General features: G+C 35.1%; 2 protein-coding genes across 12 annotated transcripts in view; one reads left to right on the top strand and one right to left on the bottom strand.

The window, feature by feature from the left end:
• The window catches only part of LOC141454637 (chymotrypsin-2-like), a 105,295-nt gene that overhangs the window by 4,429 nt on the left and 78,643 nt on the right, over positions 1–22,223 (bottom strand). The window lies entirely within an intron of this gene.
• The window catches only part of LOC141454634 (uncharacterized), a 66,822-nt gene that overhangs the window by 739 nt on the left and 43,860 nt on the right, over positions 1–22,223 (top strand). The window lies entirely within an intron of this gene.

Here is a 22,223-nt window from a genome sequence, read left to right as displayed (position 1 = left end):
TTAAAAAGTAGTTGAATTTATTGGTATTTTACATCATTTTATCTATAAGTAATCATTGAGTTTACATATTTTTATGAATTAGATTTTCAGCAAGATTAAGTACTTACTTAAATCGTGGGCTTCTCGAAGTCCCAGTGTGTTCATGTAGCTCTACTCGAAGACAAAACCCTGATCTGAACTGAATCTTTCTAAAACTCCCAGTAGTCCCTCGCAAACCAAATAGGAAAAACTCACAGAGACAAGTTGTCCTGACTGTACCGAACTTCATCACAACTCCTAACAATCTGTCGTAAGTCGAATGGGTGTTTCTTTGTGTTTTTTTTCTCCCCATAGGCTTATAGATAGGCTTACCATACGTACCGGTTTGACCGGGATGGTCCCGGTTTAAGATCCCTGTCCCGGTCAAACTTGAACAACACCGACATCGCGGCCGATCGTTCTCCCGCGCCCATTTATTAATATGTTTTCAGTTCTTAATAATTTTGATTGCATTTCAAATATGAAAAACACAAATTAAGCGAAAAGCAAAACGAAAATGAGCCTCTTCCTCCTCTGCGTCCCAGTTTGGCTCTTCGTAATTATGGTTCTGAAGTTCGTGAAGGGAATTTGTTTGCTACTTATACAAAAATTACTACTTATAGAAAGGGTTCTGGTAAGAACTTCATCAAGTGGTTGAAGTCTAGATGTAAGCAAGATTTTAAACTAATTGTTTTAGGAGGTCCAAGCGGTACCTTCTGGACGGGGACCTATAACCTAGCATTTCTTTCTCCGTCTACCCAACGAGCTCTTTTGTTGCTGTAAGAAGAGGCTGAAGTCAAAGTGACTTGGATGTACCATGTTCTTAATATTGTGGAATGCGCTGAATCGGCTCAAAAAAATTGAAAAAATACGAGACCCATGATTGTTAATCTGGGAACAATCGTTCTGTAGATTTTATAAAATCAACCTTTTTTTCTGTACTATCCGTCAGAATGCGCTGTTTTCTATCGTTCTATCCGGTTTCTCGTCCATTTTCAGGGATTTTCATGAAATATTTGGATTTCCAATTACAAAGTTTCTTATTGTTCTTGGATTAGCTGATGTTTTCCTCCTACAATCAGTCAGTACGGGTATGACAGAAATTTTTGTATAAGTAGCAAACAAATTCCCTTCACGAACTTCATGAGTTCTAAAGATAAATTAAAATCCAAAACTGCTTTAAAAGTTTCATTGAATATGCACCCCGAACGCTCTCATATGTTCTGTAAATAGAAGCTATCAACCATATGGTCGTAGCATGGTGAACCCAACCATTCTGTTAGCTGAACATTTGTTTTAAGTGCTTTCTTGAAGTGAAGAACTTTAACATACAATATCTCAATAGTTTCTGAAACGGGGCTTTTTACTATACAGGGTGTTCAGCATAAGACTACGGTAACTTCGGGAGGCGATTCTGGGCATCATTTGCAATAAAAAAATCCATATAAACTATGGCTCGAATCGGCTCCGTTTTGTAGATATTTTTAATTTTATGTTTTTTCAAAGTGTTACTACTTTTTAGCAAACATTTGTCTATATTTCTCAAACTATTAAAGCTACAGCAATTTCAATTAGCTCATTAGAAAGAAGGTTAAATTTCCTTTTAAATAAGCTAATTTATATTTCAAAATAATAATATTAAGTATTTCAAATTGTGGCCCAAACAGAAGAAATATTAAGTTTCTAATTTTTTCCAAAAACTTTGACTTCATTTTTCTCAAAAACATTTTATATGAAAAAACCGTGCACTATTCAGGAAAAACATCTACATACAATCACCTTTCGAATGGTATACAATGCATAGGGGTTATTTTAAAAATTGATGCAGAAATCTGTGATTAATTGCAAAAAAGTAGGCCCCAAAACAGCGTCGGCGTTATGAAAGGAATTCACCTACCATAAGAATATAACTGATCGGAATCGTCAAATCCAGTACGATTTTTGCAAACGTGTAATTTAATAATTAATTTATTTAAGAGCTATATTAAAAAATATATAATTTACATTAAAAATAATAAAATAAAATAAAAAGAAGAAAATGGTGTATGATGTTAAATGAGCGTTAGGTACCAATTCCAAAAGAAAGGATTTTCGATTAACGAGTTGGACTGTGTGCTATTCTTTAGTTAATTCAGAAATATGCTAAATAATTTGAATAAAACACAGATTTTTTTGAACTACTCAACAAACTTTTGGAACTAACCGGTTGTGGAGAGCTAATAAATAGTCGAGAACAGGAGGTTGTGAAGAGGTAATGAATAAACCAAACACTTATTAGTCGCTCTAATCCCCAAATTAAATAACGGTAGATATTAATAATATTTCTGAATTAACTAAAGAATAGCACACAGTCCTGTTTTTATAGGACAATTCGTTTCACTATAGTTTTCCTTTTTTTGGCATTGGCTTTCGCCATACAGCCAGCATCGTCTAGGTGCTTATCACTAGAATATCACTCTCCATTCTTACTTATAAATACATTCGCTTCACACATTCTTCCCTCTACTATATACAACTATTTACATAAACCTTACAACTAATGGATGGATCAGTACTTTGTGCTCCTGCCATCCTTATAGCTTAACCGAAATTAAAATCACCGTAATCCTTCTCTAATCATTTTCTTGCATTCATTCTAATCGGCTATAACTTTTAAATACATTCATATTTCACTGATAGCTCTGCTATAGATTTAAGCACATAGATGTTGGTGGAGAATATTATGTCTTCGTAGCGAAATGGTGCATCTAAATACCTGTATATATCGTCAAACATACGTTTCCTTTCTGCCACATAACGTGGACATATCATTATTATATGTTTGAAATCCTCCTTCTATAGTTCTGAAGCAGGGAAATCAACAGTTATCTGTCTATTTGTACAGAATTAAGGATAACTAAATCTGCTTTTAAAATTTTACTCGATGATTCGCTCAGAATCCTATTTTTTTCAGGTGGATTTACTTCCAAGTACCAACATTTGGCCAAGCTTTTGATCTAGGGGCTTGGGTACAAAAAATTATATTATTTTGATATATATACAATATTATTCTGTTATGTAAAAACATATTCCACGGCCCCTACAGATGACCTACGTATTACGTCACAGGAAGTGACATATGTTAGTTGAGGTTTACGATCAATATTTACATAAATCTCAAATAAAAATTAATAAAAACGTTTATTTAACACTGGTATTTAACGGTAAGGAAATCATAAAATATTTTATTCCTATCTTAAAATAGAAAATATTCATTCATTGCATATATAACAGTATATTAGAGGGAAGATAAATTAGATGGACATGACAAACTTGATCGAAGGATCTGGTTACATCAGATGGCCTGTACAACATTCACTCACCACGTTTACCATCAGATATCCACTAGTCTGAATCTACTTCTGCATTCCTGATTCCTTCTTCTTAACTAGCTAGGCTACTCCAAGATGACTGATATTTTTGTTAATACATAGTCACGATCTAATAATTCTCTCAGAGTGTAAGTGTTAAAAGTTTCTTTTAAGGGTTTTAATTAAAATTAAGTTGATCCATGTCTCGTATAATGTTAGAAGGCCCAGATATTATTCCAACGGTTCTATCGTAATGTTTTACAAATTTTAATAAGACACAATAAAAAAAATTACATGAATTATATACTTTATTAAAATAAATAAATAAATGATAAGACGTTATTGGCTGCTTGAAAGACTACTAGACCAACGATCTAATATTTTAAGTAAATAACAAACGACTAATTTACACTTCTATATCTGAAACGGTATTTTAACTATGGGGTTCAACGAAACGCTCCAATCTTCACTATTGTTGAACGCTTCATTTTACGTTTCAAATCTAGCCATCCACACAGGCTTGGAAATTCAAGTTTGTAAATCAAGTTGTGTTCGAACTCATTATAAACACTTTCATCAGAACTTAAAGTCTTCATTTCAATCCTCTTGTCTGCCATTGTATCATCTAATCACATTCCAGATCATCCTCCTTGAGGGATTAAAACGCCATTAGCCTCGTGATTTTTCTCTCTTCTGAAGAGAGTAGCTAATCCTGGAGACGACTTAGGGAGTGTTACCGCTGCGGTAACTTCTCCCCTCAGTTAGTGAGTGTGCATAGTTATGTCAGTTATCGTCATTGTTACTAATAGGCATCTAACGCTGGTGTAACTTATTAAATAAATTAAAAAAATAAATAATAATAAAATAATGTCCAGCTGCTGACCCTTATATTTTCTCTTCCTAAGAGCTTCATACAGCTCACTGTCCGGTGATGGACAGTGTTGTCTGTAACGAGAGAACACTGTCCGGAGGCCGGCAGTGCACTGAAAAAAGCTACGGGCGCCAATATAACCTTAGATGTTGACGCGCCTTAAATAATAAAATTAAGCAGAAACAGATTGGGACTTTGTTCATCCTGAAGTAAAAGATCTTGAGACTTTGAATCAGCTGACGAATCAGAGGGAAATGACGGTGACATCGGATATGGAAGCCAGAAAAAAAATTAGGAGAGGTTTTAAAATAAGTGACATAGATTGAAAAGAAAATGGCAAAATTCTTGGGCAGATGTTTAGAAATGTCTAGACTAGACGGGGAATATAAAAAAGTAAAAAATAAGTATTACAATAGGATGGAGGTACCGGCCACAACTTCTCATGTATTTTTAACCTCCTTTGTGTTGGTTCCAATCCAGATATTGCAACCACGAAACAATAGTTCCTTCTAATATTGCAATTAAAATAACTATTACATTCATTTTTATTTGTATTGTGAGGGCTATATTCGCTCATAAACGATACTTTTCGATAGAGACCTAAACAGCATTAACGGAGACCCCTATACTCTTTGTCTAGATAATGTTTGATCGAAAAGGGATATGAAAGTTCTGGGTTACTTGTAACCTTTGGTACCTCTTCTTCAGGGATTTTGGCGTTCTCTGCGTCTATTCCAGATGAACAACACTAAATGAATCTTAACACAATAACCAAGGACCTGTAGATGTAGTTGTTGTTAGTGTAACTGTGCTTGGGTTTCGGGAATCCATAGGCAAACTCCAGCTAGCCATATCACACACCTTTTCACGAACACAAACCGAAGGTTAGAGAGGCATAAGTAGATAGATTCTACCAGGGCGGCATTAAAGGCCTAGGCCACTGCGCCCCTTTGGATCTATTGTGGCTCCCACTATTCTAGAGAGCGACTCTTGGGTAAAGCTCTCACAGGCCTTGGTCTTTCCTCCCCGAGGAGTAACCACCTTAGCCAGACGAGCCCCTCACACTGACACAACACATGCAGTTCCCGTTTTCTCCTCCTCCTCCTCCTGACAGAACCTATACAGAGGCTATCATCTGCCAGGCTCATGCGATGCATATGCTATCTGAGCCTGCAGTGGCCAGTTAGAGAGGTATAGCACAGTAGATATTTTAGGTAGCAGTGGATTTGAATCCATGACCTCTACAATCTACATTAATCAATAACTTTCTGCCAAAAATGGTTATTAAAAAATAAGCCAAAATGGAAAAAAAGATTTCTTAACAGTTAAAACTATAATTAGGGTATTTTCGCGTGACTATGGAAATTTAAATAAAAAAAATATTATATAATTTATCTACCAAGAGCGAAACTATAAAATAATGCTACAAATAATGTTGTAATAATATTATTATTGAGATGTTTAATCTTTAATGGGGCCACTGAAAGCCTTTTTATTTCTCCGTATTTCGGGTACCATTGCTGCCAATCATCAGGAGTTCTTCTGGGGTTGGGATGAAGCACGTAGGAATCAGTCCTTCAAGTTCCGCTAGTTGATAAACAATAAGATCTCGAGTGGAACGGAAATGACCCAGCTACCGTAAAGTAATCTTTATTTGCAAAACATCAAGTTTTACTTTTCTTCACGCACTAAAATTATTGTCAACCATTAAGTTTTGCAACTAAGAGTCGGAATTAGTGCATAATTTGCTGTCCCAACTGTCCTGTATGCTCTGATTGTTCCTGGATTCAGTTTGCTTATTACATGAATTTTTATCCTAAATTGGTTCTGTGAAATTAAGGGTTTAAAAACCCTTTTAGGATATGACTGAATCCTAGAAGCTTTTACACGTAGATCTCACCTAGAGATTATATTACTCTTTTAGAACTTTTTAACAGATTTTGATTTGTTATTCAGTAATTAATCATATTTCAGCCCTAAAGCATAAAACAGGGGTCCCCCAAACTTTTTACCCAGGGGGCCAGTACACTGTCCCTCAGACCGTTGGAGGGCCGGACTATAAAACAAACTATTTTAAAGTAAAAAAAAAACAAAACGGGAACAAATAGAATATTTCAAATAAAGAACAAGTAAATTTAAATCAACAAACTGTCCAGTATTTCTGTGGGAATTATGGATCTGCTTTTTGGCTAATGAGATGGTCAATGTCCGGTTTAGTTATAGTGCTTTGCCTTTCTTACTACTTCTGGCTGTTATTTTTCGGAGCCGTGACGCGTGCATCCCGCGTCGCCGGAAGTAGTACTGTACATGAGCGACTCAGCGCTTTGAGGCACCGCCACATACAGTGCTCCTCTCACTGACCACCAATGAAAGAGATGCCCCTTCCGGAAGTGCGGCGAGGGCCGGATAAATGTTCTCAGGGGGCCGCATGTGGCCCGCGGGCCGTAGTTTGGGGACCCCTAGCATAAAACTTCCACCGGTTTCAAAATTCAAATAGAATCTAAGCATCTAAATTACCCCTACCTTAACATTCCATCAAAATTTAATGTTCTTTTCTCTAAGTGTTTCTATGTAACCAATCAACATTCCATGTCCAGTCCATGACAATCTCAGCTTAGTATTTTCGTGTAAAAAAAAAAAAAAAATTCCATATTGATGTCCTCATCAACACGAGTGGCAAGTCCTTTGTAGAAATAGCTGGTCAACTCTCCTCACATCAGCGGAAGCAAAATATCTCTCCTAAGTCTTGCTCATTATTTGAAAACAAAAAAAGTATTGCTTGGTCTTAATCTTGCAACTTCACTCTTAAATCCGTTCTTGCAAAGCGTTTTCAGAGAATAAATAATTATAGACAAACTAGAATTTTTTATAGAAGGAAAGTAATGGCTTGGCTAGAGTTACGTTTCTACTAGGGAGGATCAAAAAATTAGAAGCTGAAATTAACCGCTGGAAAATTAAGTCATTATGTAATTAATTATCTATTTGGTCATGGTTTTATAACCTTACTATTATTAAATAAGTTGTGCAGACAATAACGGTTATAAAAAGAAACTTTAATGTTTATATATATTTTTTCCCCTTGATAATAAAGGAAGCTTTTTTTTATTTAAAGTGATTAAACAGTCTTTATGACGTAGAAAATAAATCTTGAATTGTTTGATGACGTAGAACATTTTTATTTCGTGAAAATTTAGTTACGTAGTTTAGTGTAAAATAACTAAATATAGACAGCACAGAAAAAACATCAACCTTTGATGTTAAAAATGTAAACAATATGTGAACAAGCGTAAGCCCTAGAAGATGACCTAGTCTCAAGGGCGAAAGCTTGGATAAAAATAATAAATAATTCGTGACTGAAATTGGCAATACTCTGTCTACCTTATTTTTTTAAAATAATACGAAGTGTGTTCAAAAAGTAACGGGAATTTTCGTTTTTAGAAAAAAATATTTATTTATTCATCTACATTAATATTGTCGCCTTCAAAGTAGTCCCCTTCGCATACAATACACTTGTGCCAGCGCTTTTTCCAATCCTCGAAACACTTCTGAAACTCGATCTTTGTGATAGCTTTCAGTTCTTTCAGCGATTCGCTTTTAATGTCATCTATGCTTGTAAAACGACGGCCTTTTAATGTTCTCTTTATGTTTGGAAATAGAAAAAAGTCACATGGAGCCATGTCTGGCGAATATGGAGGCTGGGGCATCGTTAAAGTTTTGTTTTTGGCCAAAAATTCACGAACAAGCAATGAAGTGTGAGCAGGTGCATTATCGTGGTGCAAAATCCATGAATTGTTTTGCCACAAATCCGGGCGTTTTTTTCGGATTGCTTCACGCAAACGGCGTTGAACTTGTAGGTAGTACTCCTTATTGATTGTTTGACCTTGTGGCAAGAATTCATGATGCACTATGCCATTAAAATCGAAGAACACAGTGAGCATAACCTTCACATTCGACCGCACTTGTCGAGCCTTTTTCGGTCTTGGCGATCCAGAATGCCGCCACTGGGACGATTGAGCCTTAGTTTCGACATCATATCCGTAAACCCATGTTTCGTCACCTGTTATAACACGTTTCAGTAGATCCGCATCGTTGTCGACTTCATTGAGTGACTCTTGAGCAACTTCCATTCTCCACTGTTTTTGTTCGAAATTCAACAATTTTGGAACAAATTTTGCTGCCACACGTTTCATACCCAAAACATCCGAAAAAATTTCATGGCATGAGCCAATTGATATGGCAACATCATCAGCGACTTCTCTGATTGTGATTCGGCGATCGTTCATAACCATTTCTTTCACTTTTTTCACGTTTTCATCGGTTGTTGATGTGCTTTGACGTCCAGGTCGTTCGTCATCTTCAACGTTTTCGCGGCCATCTTGGAAACGCTTATACCACTCGTAAATCCTTGTTTTACTCATAGCAGACTCACCATATGCCTTTATTAACATTTCACACACTTTATTACACTTTATTTCATTTTTTACGCAAAATTTAATACAAATTCTTTGATCCATTTTTTTTAACAAACAAAAATCGCCAAGCTCGAAAAACACGTCTAACCTTAACGGCTGCCACTTAAGAAGTAAACAATGAATATTACTGAAAATTTTATCGTACTTCAGGGGCATGTGTACCAACATAATAAAAAAAAAATTTTTACAATCAGACTCTCCAAACCCGCGAAATTTAAAAATTCCCGTTACTTTTTGAACACACCTCGTATGTAGTTGCTTCCATCCTAGGTCCTATCCTGTTCATCTCCTGCATAAATCCTCTGCCCAAACCTCCTCATGTCGACCTGTCCTTGTAAGCTGATGACGTGTCCTTTTACACGTCATCTTGGAGAATGGCCACCATCACCAATAGACTTACTCTTGCAATAGACAGACTAACAAAATTCTGCAGTAAATGGAAAATTAAAATTAACCACGACAAGGCTAACGCTATACTCTTCAACCAAACGTAGACCCTCCTTTAATCGACAAATTAGGCACAATAATACTCTCATTCCGCGGTCTACCCACGTTAAATACTTAGGGCTAACTTTGGACAACTAACTGACTTTCACTACGCACGTTCAGGACAAAGTAAACTGGACTTCACGACTACTATTTCCTCTACTCTCAGGTGACTCCCAAATGACTGTGACCAACAAACTCCTCCAAAGCGGTCATTAGGCCGATGTAGCTCTACGCCTGCTCTTGTAGTGGCAACATCAAGAAACTCCAAGACAACACAGAACAAATTCATGAGACAGACTCTCCACGACGCACTAGAATTGACTCACTCCACTGCGTCCATTATCCCCCGGTAAACTCCTTTCCATCCTAGACCGTCCATTCCAATCCGCTCTGCCGCGACATAGCCTCCTACAGATCCTTCTACAACATACAGACACAGAAGACTAAAACATATCCTACTCTAACTCTCTACACTAGCTGCAGGTTTTTCCTCTTCTATTTTCCCTGCATTCCAATCCTCCTCATCTAACTTTTCTCTTACTTCACTAGTCAAGAAGGTTAAAATGTATAATACATTACATTTACACTTCTGTATTTATTTTAAGTATATATTTGTTGTAATAAATATTTATTCAATTCCTATTCAATATGTAGTTGGATGGGTTTGACTACACAAAATTGTTCAGTAGATTGAGTAAAGTAACTTTCTGTTAAATCCTCGGGTAGAATTTTTAAATAAAGAGTAAAGATGTTTTGAAAGATCTAGTTTTTGAAGTTTTAGGTAAGTAAGTAAGTAGGGCATCTCTCAGGTATATGTTCTGAAAAGGGCCTGAGAGAGTAACCATGAAATCTCCTACCCTTATCCTTTTTTTTGGCTAGCCTATGCCCTTTTACCACAGAGAGAACCTTCCGTCTTCTTCAACTAAGACTAAACTATTTTTTCCACACCCTTATATTAGCCGACTTTAACATGAAAATATTTAAAAAAAAAAAAAAAAAAAAAAAACTTCATTCATAATTGAGGGTTATCCATTAATAAGATTGTGTTGACATTATTAAAAAGATAAACAATACTTTAATGCAGTAGTACTACAAAGAAGGCCGTGGAAGTTATTAAGGTTTAGAGTCGGTTTGTTAGTGAGTGGAACGAAGGACGTGCTTGGACTCAAGTCAAAATATTCTGCTGTACAGTAATGACAGACAAACAGCAAACAGATGGCGTTACGTGACAATATTTTAAACATTTTATTCTTTTCAAAAATTCCATTAGAATTGACTATTGTCTATGGTAGGAGTCTCAATATTCTTATTGATTTCCATTCTAGCTATTTCCAATATTAAAAATTTAACATGCTATAATAAAGTACTTTTTTCTGCAACCATGTAGGAATGTTCTCATTACTCAATTAAAATCAGCTGTGTAATGCCCAACTTCCCACACTAGTAGGGAAAAATTCCCATTAGTGTCACTTTCCTCACTAGTGAGTGAAAAAACTTTATTGTGCTTCCTTGATATAGGAAGTTTTGTTATTAAATATTTTCTGTAAAACTTTAATAAGCTTATTTAACGTAACTAAATAATTGAAAAATGAATATTAAAAAATAAAATAAAAATTGAAAGGAATATAGAAATAAAAATAATATTTTAATAAATATAGTTATTTATTTAACAAGTGCGGAAAGTAGTACTTTTCCTCACGCGAGGCAGGGTTTGCAAGCACGAGCGAGCGAAGCGAGGCGAGTGCAAGTGCAAATTGCCGAGTGTGAGGAAAATACTTTACACTCGAGTTAAATATTACATTTTTTCTGCAACCATTTGGGTTATTAACTAAAAAAAAACTAAACAGGAATCACTAGAATCCATTTTAAATTTCTATAAGGTAACACTATAACCTTTTTAACTGTTATAATTAAAAATATCTAATTATTTATTAAAATATTATTTTTATTTCTATATTCCTTTCAATTTTTATTTTATTTTTTTAATATTCGTTTTTTAATTATTTAGTTACGTTAAATAAGCTTATTGAAGTTTTACAGAAAATATTTAATAACAAAACTTCTTATATCAAGGAAGCACAATAAAGTTTTTCCACTCACTAGTGAGGAAAGTGACACCAATGGGAATAAAAGGTTATAGTGTTACCTTATAGAAATTTAAAATGGATTCTAGTGATTCCTGTTTAGTTTTTTTTTTTTTAGTTAATAACCCTAATGGTTGCAGAAAAAATATAATATTTAACTCGAGTGTAAAGTATTTTCCTCACACTCGGCAATTTGCACTTGCACTCGCCTCGCTTCGCTCGCTCGTGCGTGCAAACCCTGCCACGCGTGAGGAAAAGTACTACTTTCCGCACTTGTTAAATAAATAACTATTTAACGAAAAATAAATTGTATTAAAAAAAAAAATTCCCAAATTTTAGCTATTTCTTTTCTATTTTTTTTTTGGTGCCCTTCTCTATCTCAATAAAATTTACGTGCGGCATCTATGAAAATTTCCAACTGTGAATAGTTTGTGAAGTTTTATTGAATCTAGAAGGTCTAAAGGGCGCAGCAGGTAGATTCACTTTCAAAAGGAAGAAGAAAACTTTATGGGCTGGAACAACAATGTAGGTGATGGTTTTAAGTTTTCTGTCTTCAACCTTTGCAATAAACTAAGTAACATTGGAATTCAGTCTATTAGATTTATTCAATAGAATTCTTTTAAAAGTTTTATATTTACTTTTAACTTCTAAGAATTCTTTTAAAAGTTTTATATTTACTTTTAACTTCTAAGAATTCTTTTAAAAATTCTTTTTGACAAAATTGTTTGTAGTAGCGTTTTTTTTTGTATTTGAAGGAGTGGAAGGAACCCCCCCCCATTATCGTACAATGGACTCGTGAATAAGATAAATGGGATTTTATTTATTATTGTGGTCGCTAACTAGTGCCCATTGCACAAACTTATATAACCAGTCCCATAATGTACACATTAATCATTTTATTGCAAATCCACTCATTTCAATTCACATGCCGAGCTTCCATCATTCAGAATGTAAATGACACATTGTGGTCATGTTGAGGCGGATATAAGTGAGAGATCACCAGTTAGAATTACTTTTATTTGTTAGAAAACTAAATTTTTGTGCATCCATTTACGATTTGTTTTTTTAAAAAAAACAACTAATTCCATTGTTTGCTTTTTTTAACCTCCTTATTTATTAAGTAAATAAATATTGTTGAAAAACTTTTATTTAAATTATTTTTTATTTACCTGACCCCCTTTTTTAATTGACCATAATTCATCATTTACTCTTCGTGACAATCTCAACCGTCGATTAAGATGGCACTGATTCTGCGATTTACTAGGCATTGTCGCTCATTAATTGAGCCGTTTATTTTGATAGTGGCCTAACTCCATTTGTCAATTTTTTCTGGTTGCCATGGTTACAACTTCCTGTTATTTATCAGTAAAGCATTTCAGGTTGCTCATATTCCGAGCAAATACGATAATTCTTGACACATAAGTTTTTAGAGTTAGTTCAATAATTAAACCGTGTAGTTTCAAAGTGGCCTAACTCCATTTATACTTAAATCAAGATAATAATATATTATTGATAATGTCTGAAGGCAGTAATTTTAATTAATTAGTATTTAACAAGTTAACCTCAGTTTTTGGACAATTGCGTTAGTTGAATAACTAGTACGTTTAATTAATATAAAATTTAAAATTTAATATTAAATTGTAGAAATTATTTCCCCCATGGGGAAGAACAGAACAAGACCATTTAGTTCAGATAGTGAAGAAGAAATAGTTTTAAAGATATGTAAAATAAAATAAGTATGGTTTTTTTCAATTTGAAGCATCTTAAATTATGTTGAATGGACTTGGGCACCTTCAAATTTTATAATGAGTCTGGATGTTAATTTTGAAAGTGGCCTAACTCCATTCTTGATAAGAAAACGCATATTATTCACTTAATAATTGCCACTATTTTAATAGGAACTATAAATTTTAACACCCTTAGATACACTTAAGCAGTATGACTCATTATTATCCTATACGTATATTTTTAAATTCATCGAAACGCAAACCCTTAAATATCTCGATTTGAAGATAAATGGAGTTATGCCACTTTCAAAATAAACGGCTCAATTGATTCATTGGAGAGCCATGGGCGGGTTATGTTCCCATATAACATCCCATTACGTCACATTTTTTTAAAAGAACATTCTAAATACGGATCTAGTTACCTATTTCTGTGTAATTTGCCGTTTTATACTATCTATACAGGGTGAACCAGTAAGTATTGTCCATAGGCCTACTGTTTTGTAGTACATCTAAAGTGGAGTTCAATGACGTATTGGCCAACTTCATACTTTCCACTGTTTTTGAGTGATGTCACTTTAAATTTAGTGTAATTTGTAACCTTTGACTTTCTTATTTTAAGAAAGCCTACATTAAAATTGACTACTGGTCCATCTAAAAGAGTTTTCAATGAATTAAAACAACTTGATAACTAACACTGTTTGAGTGCTCATGAACACGTTTTCTTGTAAAACAAACGTAATTTCTCATACAAAGATAAAAGGAATCCTGGGCAAATGATATACGTTAGAAAGCCCATTAAACAAGGAAACTTTTATTAAAAAGTGCCAGCACCTAGGTCTTGATAATGATCACGTAAGGGCTTAATGAGTTTTCTTAAAAAATTCGTGTAATGGTAAAATTCGTATGCTTCGAAATGGTATCAATTTTTAGAAAATTTATCTGTCTTTCTAATCGTGTCATCAGAATCGAATTCGGACTAAAACTTTCTGAGTAATAACATTTATATTGGAAAAAAAGTAATGATTTTAAAAAAAAACTTTAAAGTGACTTCACTCAAAAACAGTGGAAAATATGAAGTTGGTCAATACGTCATTGAACTCCAGTTTAGATGTACTACCCACAGTAGGCCTATGGACAATACTTACTGGTTCACCCTGCATATAATAGGCATCTCTTCAGGGCTTACGCTTGTTGACATTTTATATTGTTTACATTTTTAACATAAAGGTTGGTGTTTCTTCTGTTATTTTTTTTTTTTTATTATTATTATTATGATTTAAGGCGCGTCAACATCTAAGGTTATTGGCGCCCGTAGCTTTTTTCAGTGCACTGCCGGCCTCCGGACAGTGTTCTCTCGTTACAGACAACACTGTCCATCACCGGACAGTGAGCTGTAAGCTCCTAGGAAGAAAAAAATCTAAGGGTCAGCAGCTGGATTCGAACCCGGGACCTCCGCGTGGGAGTCCAGTATGCTAACCTCATAGCTAATCCGTTCCCTTTCTTCTGTTATTTTCTATATTATTGATCTTAACTGATTATTGTTTCCATTAATTGTTTATTTCTTTAGAAATACAAAAAAATAAAAAATCAAATGTTAGTGAGAATAAAAATGTTCCGAAATTGTAAGTAGAATTAGAAATGGTAAAACTAGATTTTTTAGGAAATAATTTGTTTTATATTCATTACAAAAAACACTCCAAAACCTCAACATCATCAATTCTGATTTAATACTCACAAACACTGGCACAATTCAATTATTTTAATAGGAACACAAACCATATTAATCTCTGACATTTACACCATCCTCTACTCTAGGTCTTGGACTATAATTTCCAGCCATGATCTTTCTGCCGATTCCATTTCTCCAATTAATTATTGATCTTAACTGATTATTATTTCTATTAATTTTTCATTCTTTAGAAATAAAAATAAAATGTTAAAGAATGCTCACTGTTCGTTTCTAGTATTTCTTGTTCTTTCCCAAAGATAAGATTAAGGTCAGCAAAAAAATGTAGACGTATTACTACATAGGAAGGTAATAAGTTACAGACATATATATAAAATCGTACTACACTGGGTCACGATCCTAACAACATTCGTGACTAGCTAATCATTTTTAATTTTTGTGTAAATAGTGTTAATTTTTATATCGTACCTAATTTTTGTTTTTGTTTAAAAATCCATAAATTTGTACATGTAAATTCTTTTCCTGTTTTATTGAATATTCAAAATAAATCATGAAGGCGCAGATATTGAAATTTCCTTTAACCAATTAAGCGCGTTTGACGTGTATACTCGTTGTGAAAAATATAAAATTGCCATTAACTATAAAAACTCGAAATTTTAATAAAATACAATAAGAATATTATTTGGTGGGATGTTTCCCTTTATCTTACCAATAGAACTGCGGTGGGAGTCAGCCAAATGATAAGTAGTTGGTACATGTTTGGTCTCCTCATTAGAGATTGGGAATTACGCAGCTTTCAACCCTTGTGCAATGCCGTTTTTACCTTTTAGATAGAGATTCAGACCTCAGTACGAGCATGATTTCATTTTGCGCAGAATTCAAAGCTCTTTTCTTCCTTGTAAAAGCTCTTGCGTCTCTAGTTAACGTGAAGCGTACAAGATTTAATGAATGAACACAGAATGTTCTGTAATCCCAGAGATTGCCGGAAAAGTGCTTGCAGTGATTATTATGACGTTGTAAACTTTTGGTTGTTTTGCCCTGCGTTCGACGTGTATACACGTCATTATCTGATTTTATTTCCGCACACTGTGGGAGGGTTTTTTAAAAACTAAATTCCACGCTTAACTGGTTAATTAAGAAGAATTGATCAGTAAATCATGTTGGCTGTTATTTCCTTTTTCACCAATTGAGATATTCTGACCTCTGGTAAGAGGAAGTACTGCAATCTTTATAATGTTCGATCTGTGGGATAACTCCAGCACATGAAGTTGACACCAGCTTTAGATAGATTAAACTAGGGCGGCCTCCAGGCCTACGCCACTGCGACCCCTTTGGATCTATTGTGGCTCCCCTCACTCTAAAGCTCACCCTGCAGACCTGTCCTTTTAATCAGACTCTTAATGCTGGAGAGCGGCTCTTGGGTAAAGCTTACAGGCCTTGGTTTTTCTTCCCCGAGAAGTAACATCCTTAGCCAAACAAGCCCCTCACACTGCAATGCCGTTTCCTCCTCTTCCTGACAGAACCTACAGAAGCTATCATCTGCCAAGCCCATGCGATGCGTGTGCTTCCTGAGCCTGCAGTGGCCAGTTAATAGGCCAACAATCATCCTTATAGCCCCACACGGCCTTGACGGATTAATTCTGCAGTCAGCGCTCGGCGAATAGCCTTTAATGAACTTCTTCGCCTGTCTCAGCCCAGTGGTGGCAAGCCACCACTCTTGAGACCTACTCTACACCCATAAGTTAATGGCCGAAGTCTTCACACACTTCGCAACCCCAAAACAGGGCTCCGGGACCAACGAAGTGTCCCGAAGAGCCTTCCCGGGGCCAATAAATCTGCCGCTTCGTTTCCCCTTATAACCTGAATGACCAGGTATCCAAACCAGAAATACCTTATTACGGTCACTAATTTCCTTCAGGGCACCCAGACAGTCCCAAACCAGTTTTGAGTTGACTTCAAAAGGCACCAGCTTTACCCAAGGGAAGTTTTGGAAGAAGACGAGTTATTACCACACGTTGTGCCCACAAAATCCCTGTTTCTCCTTCGTTGCCTTTCAAGAAACTATTGCAAATACCGGTTTTTTACAATAGGTAACCCTAGAAAGGGCAAAAGGTGTTGGCAATTTGGGGATAACCACTTCCAGATGCCAAAATACCCCCACAGAGAGAATACCTCTTCCTCAATCAACAGTTATAAAGACAGTCATGTTATATCCAGCTGAAGTTCAATAGCTCCGTACTGTTAAAATGAAATTAATTTCTGTTAAATAATTAGTACAAAAATGGGGCACATCTTTCACTAGAAAATGCCATGGCTCCCTCTTAGCAGAACTTTTGTTAACGAGGAAAGTTAGCATATTTTCTTGAAAGAAGTTGTTAATACCCCATTTATATTGAACATAAATCAACGGATAATTAAGTGTTTTAAAACGATTATAAATAATTTCAAAATATACTCATTTTCTGAGACAGTGTGAGAATTTACAGTATTGTTAAATCTTTTTATTTTTAATAATATCTTTTCTTTTTTTATAGCTTTTAGAATTAATTGGTTCAAATTAGAAAAGATAATATTATTATTTTATTTTGTTCGTGTTAAAAGAAATATTATTTTTATTCACTATATTTTAAAAATTCTCACACTACTTTCTTATTTTTAAGTGTAATTAAAGAGACAAGAAAGGTTACACTCTGGTTCGTGTTGTTTTCGTTCAAATAATTATTAACCTGCTCTATGTAGGGAAGGTAACAATTTCATACTAATGGTTGAAATAGCTTGGTAATATATAATAGGCAATCCAATTCTCGCTTCTCGGCATTCTAAAAACACAAAGAAATTAAAGCCAAGTGACCAAATGCTGGGCCTAATTTGCTAGCTACCTCTGTCGGTATAAACACAATCGGCCATTCTATATTATCCTCCACAATAAGAGTATATATTTTTTATATTATGAAGAATATATCTTCCTCTTTTGCCTTTTTTAGTTTTTATTTATTTTTTTTTTTAAATGATTTTTAATCCAATTAGTGTTTCTATCTTCGTACTATATAATTTTGAAATTATTTTCTCTCTGTTCTTGCTATCTTGAATGATTAACGTTTATTTAAACCGTAACAACCTCTGAATGATCAATACGAGGGTCGTTTGAAAAGTCCGTGCAAAAATAAAAACTACTTAATTTTTTGGGGTAAACCTTTTTTATTTTTCAACATAGTCTCCTTTTAGGCTTATACACTTCGTCCAACGCTGCTCTAGTTTGTTGATCCCTTCCGAATAATAGGATTTGTCCAAGTCTGAAAAATAGCCATTCGTTTCTGCAATCACCTCCTCGTTTGAATAAAATCTCTTTCCCGCCAGCCATTTCTTCATATTGGGGAACAAATAGTAGTCCGAGGGAGCCAAGTCTGGAGAATAGGGGGGGATGTGAAACGAGTTGGAACCCTATTTCCATTAATTTTGCGACCACAACTGCTGAGGTGTGAGCTGGTGCGTTGTCGTGATGGAAAAGGACTTTTTTGTGGGCCAATCGTGGGCGTTTTTCTTGCAGCTCGGTTTTCAAACGGTCCAATAACGATGAATAATATGCACCTGTAATAGTTTTACCCTTTTCCAGATAGTCGATGAGGATTATTCCTTGCGAATCCCAAAAGACAGTCGCCATAATCTTTCCGGCCGAAGGAACGGTCTTCGCCTTTTTTGGCGCGGATTCCCCCTTGGTAACCCATTGTTTAGATTGTTCTTTGGTCTTAGGAGTGTAGTGATGTATCCATGTTTCATCCACAGTGACGAAACGACGCTTGAAGTCCTGCGGATTCTTCTGGAACAGCTGCAAACCGTCCTTGCAACACTTCACACGATTTCGTTTTTGGTCAAGCGTGAGCAATCGCGGCACCCATCTTGCGGATAGCTTTGTCATGTCCAAATCACTCTTCATGACCTTCACTCTTCTGTCATCCATCACCATATCATGGATTTTATCAATGATTTCTGGAGTAGTAACCTCAACTGGCGTCCAGAACGTTCAGCGTCACTTGTGCCCATATGGCCACTCCGAAAATTTTGAAACCACTTATAAACTGTTCTAATCGAAAGTGCAGAGTCACCATAATGTTTATCAAGCTTCTCTTTAGTCTCCTGAGGCATTTTGCCTTTCATAAAGTAGTGTTTAATCAACACACGAAATTCTTTTTCGTCCATTTTTTGAAAATCACTCGACTTCCTCGATTCAAACGAATGCCAAACACAAAGAAATAGACCGATCTAGCTGAAACTTGGTGTGTGTTCTTCCAAGAGATGCTACTAACTAGACATAACCTCGATACGCGCCAGTGGTGCTATCTCTCTGACTTTGCACGGACTTTTCAAACGACCCTCGTACATTAGCTTAACTGTCGAATGTTTCATTGAAGTTCGCAACAGAATCTCAAGGTATAAATTAATCAAATTTTCTGTTGACTAAATTTGACTAAAGCAGTTTCTTTTTTGCTACCCGCAATTTGTCTTTAGGACAATTTGGCTCTGTTTTAATTTTCGACAGCACATTTTTCAAAAACGTTTTTTTTTCTCATTTATTTAGTTACAATAGAAGCATTTTATTGCGTTATAAGAAACAATTATAACAACAAAACATATAACTCTCAGAGTGGAGAAGTTACCCAGCGGTAACACTCCAATAACATTCTACTATCTACAGACTCTCTTCATCAGAGAGGAAATAGCGAGGTCACTGTCTTTTAAGACGTCTAGAAGTGTTGTCTGGAAATGTTCTGGAAGATAAGATGTACGAGTGGATTATGATATGATTGAATGTTAAGATGGAATTTTCTGTATTTTAATTTTTTGCCCCCCCACACTAGACTTAAAAGAACAGAACTAAACAGACGCTATCGACTACTCAAAAAGACTCTTAGACGATAGATCTAAACTCTCTCTGGACAACAAAAGACTGATTTATACTTCTATTTTAAAACCCATCTGGGCGTGTGGAATAGAGCTGTGGAGTTCAACCAAACGCTCTAATCTCCAAAGGATTCAATCGCTACAATCTAAAATACTTCGAACTATTGTACACGCTCCATTTTATGTCTCCAATCTGGTCTATACACACTGACCTTAACATTCCTTTTATCGCACAAGTCGCTGAAAACACGATACAGAAAACTCCACTTCAGCCTGCAATCTCATATAGATCCTCTAGCTCAAAATCTATCTTCTAGAACTCTTCCTGACAACCCGGACAAGGCGTCTTCAAAGACAGAAGAGAGTGACTAACAGTCTAATGTTTTGGAGTATTACCACTCGTTTACTTCATTTGTTACTGTTATCATTGTTACTTATAAGCGCCTACGCGCTAATTGTAGCACAAATAAACGGAAAAATAAAAAAAAATTATTTGTTAAGTTACACCAGCTCTAAATACGCTATAAGTATCAGTGACAATAACTGACAACCCTACACAAACTCACTAATTGAGGGGAGAAGTTACCCAGTGGTAACACTCCCTAAGCCGTCTCCAGGATTAGCTACTACTCACTTCAGAAGAGAGAAAATTGCGAGGCCACTGGCGTTTTTAATCGCCTAGAAGGATGATCTGGATGGTGATGAGATGATATAATGGCGGACAAGAGGATTAGAATGAGAGTGCAAGTTCTATAGCGAGTTCGTGCAACCTGACCTACAAACGGAATTACCAAGTCTGTGTGGATGGCTAGATTTCAAACGTAAAATGGAGCCGTTAACGATAGTGCGGAGAATTTTAGACTGAAGAGATTGAATTTGTTGAAGATAGGAGCGTTTCGTTGAACCCCCAGTTCAATACCAGTACATCCAGGCGGGTTTTAATATAGAAGTGTATATCAGTGGTTTATTATTAAGTGAAAGATTTGAACGTTTGTCTAGTTAGTCTTTTAAGTAGTCGATAACGCCTGTAAACTTCAGTTCGTTTAAGTCGTGTGCGCGGGTTCCAAGTCAGTCTTTTGTCTAACTTACAGCCCCAAAATAACGAACAACATTGGCAGGAGGAATTGATATTTTAAATATTAAATTTAAATATGTAAACTGAAAAAGCCATGTGGATTTGTTCACGCCAAATACTTTACAATTGCAATTAAGTTATCTGTTTGTCCACAATAAACTTGTGGATTGATTTAAAATAATTTTCAAGTGGACATTTCTTACAATCCTCTTATAGTTAACATCAGAGAAAAGGGACGGTTAAACCTTATACTTGTACAATACGATCATACCAACAAAGAAGAAGGTCCAAAGGGAGAAATGCCATGAGAGTATTTGAAGGCAACAGAATGGTAAAGAATAGATTTCTACCAGAACGGTCTGCAAGCTCTTTGTGGAAGAAAGATCTATGTGCGTCAGTACAATGTGTAATCTCAGCCTCTACCTGCTATTCCACTCATATCCTTCTAATTATCTTCTCCGAAATGGAGGCGAGAAATAAGAAGAAGTAGTAGAAGAAAAAAAAAAGATTCTTTTTAACAAGAACGTAACACCTGTTCTTGGACGCAGTGATGAATCTGTTCTCAGTGGCCTACTGCGTGAAACTGAAAGATATGTTACCTTCATTTAGAGAGACAGAATACCGTTATCAAAGGATATCGTGTGCAGCGGATGTTTGGTCTTATGAGAGATTTTTTGTTTTATAGTCTTTCTAAAAAATTTAATAGTTTACATTTTTAATTATAATCAAATCCGGCATGAATTCTGGACATGACTTCATCTCATTACTATTCATAAAAGTTTCATTAGATTTATCTTTAGAAGTAATGTACCTTTTAGAAAGCTAGAAAATCTTAAAATACAGAAAATTCTATTCGATTAAGTCAGCGTTTCCCAACCATTTTTGGCTCGCGTACCACTTAGGTAGTACATCATGCTAAATTGTACTACTTCGTAAAAATGGTTGAATTACGTGAAATTTGTTATTCCCAGTGTGTTATTTTACTATTATTATCTTTATTTGTATAGAGATACAATTTATCTGTTGCAAAGGAGTTCAAGTTCATGTTCTCTTTATAAACTTTGTGAAGTGTAAGATCTTAGTTTTAAAACTTTTTTTTAAATAATTAAAAATTGCGTACATATTTTTCTCTTCAAAATTCTTTAATTAATTTACTAAGTTCTCCTTTAGGATTATTATATTTGTGCCCAAATCTTCTAAATTAATTTCTTTTAAGCATTCAACCACCTGTAAGTACCGATAAAATTTAATTTTGCTTGGATAGAGCTTACTCATTACAATCAGTCTCTTTAAGCAGATTTTCACATAGTTATCATTTAAGTTCAGTCACATGGATAATTCTATTAAATTTTCTTTATCTTTTATTTGATAATGGCGTAGCTTTTCCTAAATTTTCTTTGTAGAAAGGGGTTTGAAATCTAATTATCATTTGTGTTTTCAGGTTTTGGGAAAATACTCCATGAAAGACAATTTTAATCCTGTTGAATGTGCTATTATATTTTCTCGTACATCTTGAGACAGACTAACCGTATTACTGTACATATTTACATC

Source organism: Rhodnius prolixus, unplaced genomic scaffold (genome assembly GCF_049639745.1).
Source record: "Rhodnius prolixus isolate KJV_2025 unplaced genomic scaffold, Rpr scaffold_9, whole genome shotgun sequence".
In the NCBI taxonomy this organism is placed as follows: Eukaryota; Metazoa; Arthropoda; class Insecta; order Hemiptera; family Reduviidae; genus Rhodnius; species Rhodnius prolixus.
Note: the sequence above shows the minus strand (reverse complement) of the source record. Positions and strands in the feature narration are given on the sequence as shown.